Source organism: Schistocerca gregaria, unplaced genomic scaffold, assembly GCF_023897955.1.
Source record: "Schistocerca gregaria isolate iqSchGreg1 unplaced genomic scaffold, iqSchGreg1.2 ptg000265l, whole genome shotgun sequence".
In the NCBI taxonomy this organism is placed as follows: Eukaryota; Metazoa; Arthropoda; class Insecta; order Orthoptera; family Acrididae; genus Schistocerca; species Schistocerca gregaria.
In genome coordinates, this window is record NW_026061767.1 from 1,121,891 (window position 1) to 1,125,300 (window position 3,410).

Genomic DNA, 3,410 nt, shown 5'->3' on the forward strand with positions numbered 1-3,410 from the left:
ACAATTCAAGTTTTAGCTATCGATTACTGACTTTTTAGACGGCTTTGGTGTCTTGGACATGAGCTAGGACATTAAAATTTTGCAGGAAGGGAGATCTAGCAGCCGCGTTGCACGGGGGAATGTGAAAAGTGTTCATATGTAGTGAAAACCTGATAAACCCGCCGTTTTCCTTCATTTGCTATCGAATCGACTTAATGCCAGATCGTCATATTGGCCGTACTTCTCTCTGAAACGGTTACATTTATCATGTGCAAAGCTATGTCGCGTGCTGCGGTATGCGGAGACACTAGACAGCCATAATGGATCACAGAAGAAGCATCTAAGTTGATGTGATAGCTAGTACGTAGCAGTACAATTCAAGTTTTAGATATCGATTATTGAATTTTTAGACGGTTTTGGTGCCTTCGACATGAGCTAGGACATTACGATTTTGCATGAAGGGAGGTCTAGGAGCTGTGTTGCACTGGGGAATGTGAAAAGTGTTCATATGTAGTGAAAACCTGAGAAATCCGTCCGTTTTCGTCATTTGTTATCAAATCGTCTTAAAGTGAGATCGTCACATTGGCCACTCTTCACTCTGAAACGGTTACATTTATCGTCTGCGAAGCTAAGTCGCGTGCTGCGGTATACGGAGACAATAAAAGCACCATAGTAGAACACAGAAGAAGACTCTCAGAAGATGCAATCTTCTAGTACGAAGCATTACAATTCACATTTTACTTATCTATTATTGACTTATTAACCGGCTTTGGTTATTTGGAGATGAGCTATGACCTTGAGATTGTTCATGAAACGAGGTCTGTCTGCCACGTTGCGCCTGAGAATGTGATAAGTGTTCATATGTAGTAAAAACCTGAGAAATCCTCCCGTTTTCGTCATTTTCTATTTAATCGATTTACTGCCAGATCGTAATATTGGCCGCTTTTCTCTCTGAAACTGTTACATATATCGTCTGCAAGCTTATGTCGCGTGCTGCGTTATGCGGAGACATTCAAAGCATCACAGTAGAACACAGATGAAGCTTCTCTGTTGGTGTAATCAGCGAGAAAGAACAAGTAATAAGCAGTACAATTAAAATTTTAGTTATCATTTATTGACTTATTAGCCTGCTTTGGTACCTTGGACATGAGCTAGGGCCTTAAGATTTTGCATGAAACGCGGTCTGGACGCCACGTTGCACGGGATGATGGGAAAAGTGTCCATTTGTAGTAAAAACCTAAGAAATCCGACCGTTTTCTTCATTTGCTGTCGAATCGACTTATTGGCAGATCGTCACATCGGCCGCTTTACGCTCTGAGACGGTTAAATTTATAGTCTGCAAACTTATGTCGCCTGCTGCGGTTTGCGGAGACACTAAAAGCACCACAGTAGAAGACAGAAGAAGGTGTTAAGAAGATGTATTTGGCCAGTAAGAAGCAGTACAATTCAAGTTTTAGTTATCGATTACTGACTTATTAGCCGGCTTTGGTGCCTTGGACATGATCGAGGACCTCAAGCTTTTGCATCAAACAAGGTCTGAACGCCACGTTGCACGGGGAAATGTGAAACGTGTTAATATGTAGTAAAAACCTAAGAAAACCTTTCGCATTTATTTAAGTTCCGTTAGTACAATAAGAATCTGTTAAAAAACTGACTACAATAATCATAATCTTGCTGTACAAGGGAAGTAGCTACTATTATTAACAGTATTTATTAACAGCAAATAAAACAAAAGGTAAAACAGAAAGATTATCAAACGTCTAATGGCACAGTAACGAAACTGAAAACAGTTCGCGACAATTTCTTCTGAAATTATTTCACCAGGAAACAACAAGAACAGCGATTGAAGACTACTAAAGTTCCAAAATAAACCACTATACACAAACAACTAATTAGTACTTAGCTTTGGATGTCCCGCTACAGCTGCAACTGGTCAGCGCGGAATGTAAACACAGGTAAGAAGTTAAGTTGCTCGATACGAAACACTCGCAAATATCAGGTCACAACCCAAGAAAGGCGGAGGTGAATGAAGAAACCACTAATAAGTATCTTATATAGTAAATATTATCACAAAAACCGTTAAAATATGTATCTGAAACCTATAAATGTATGAAAACTTAGAGAGCGATTTCACACGCACTCACGCGCCTAATCGTAATGCCAGATCGTCGCAGTGGCAGCTTTGCTCACGGAACTGTTTACATATACATCTGGAAACTTACGTCATGTGCTGTGGTATGCGGTCGCACCACAAACAACAAAATAGGAGCTTCTCATTTGATGCAATCGGCAGGTAAGAAGTAGTACTACTCAAGTTTTAGGTATCGAAAATTCAACTGTAGGCCGGTTCTGGTGTCTTGCAGTTGATAGAGGACCTTGGAACATGTCTGTCTTTTTACCCCCCTCCGCCCTCGTAAGATGACTGTCTACGTACACCCGCCACCCCCCCCCCCCCCTCGTAATATGTCTGTCTACCTACTCACGCCTTCTGAAAATGTGTGTCTACCCACTTCCCCCTCAGAAGATGACTCTCTACTTATCCCCCCAACCGGAAAACGTCAGTTTTCCCACCCCCTCCCCCCCCTCAGAAGATGACTGTCTACCTACACACCCTCGGAAGATACCTGTCTACCGAACCCCCCCCCCCCTCGTTTGGAACATGTCTGCCTACCTACCAGCCTCTCAAAATATGTCTTTCTATCTACATCCCCCACCCCCCTCAGAAGATCACTCACTACCTACTCCGCACGTGTATGATGTCTGTCTCCCTAACCCACCCTTCAGAAGATGTTTGCCTACCTACTACTCCATGGAAGATGTCTCTATACATACCACCTATCGGGTGATGTTTGTCTACTCGCCCCCCCCCCCCACCCCATAAGATGCCAATCTAACATCCCCCCCTGTGAAGATGCCTATCTATCGCCTAGCTCGGAAGCTACCCCAACTCAGAAGATTCCTATCTACCTGCACTTGGAAGATGACTATCTCTCCATCACCTTCAGAAGACTCTTATCTACCCCCTCAGAAGATGGCTGTCTACATACCCCACCCTCAGAATATGACTCTCTCTGATCTCCCACCCTATCTGTCTGTCTACCATTCTCACACATCGAGAGAGGTGGTACAGTGGTTAGCACACTGGACTCGCATTCGGGAGGACGACGGTTCAATCCCGTCTCCGGCCATACTGATTTAGGTTTTCCGTGATTACCCTAAATCGTTTCAGGTAAATGCCGGGATGGTTCCTTTGAAAGGGCATGGCCAATTTCTTTCCCAATCCTTCCCTAACCCGAGCTTGCGCTCCGTCTCTAATGACCTCGTTGTCGACGGGACGTTAAACACTAACCACCACCACCACCATTCTCACAATCAGAAACTGTCTGTCTACCTACCTCCCCCCCCCCCCCCCGAAGATGTTTGCCTATCTG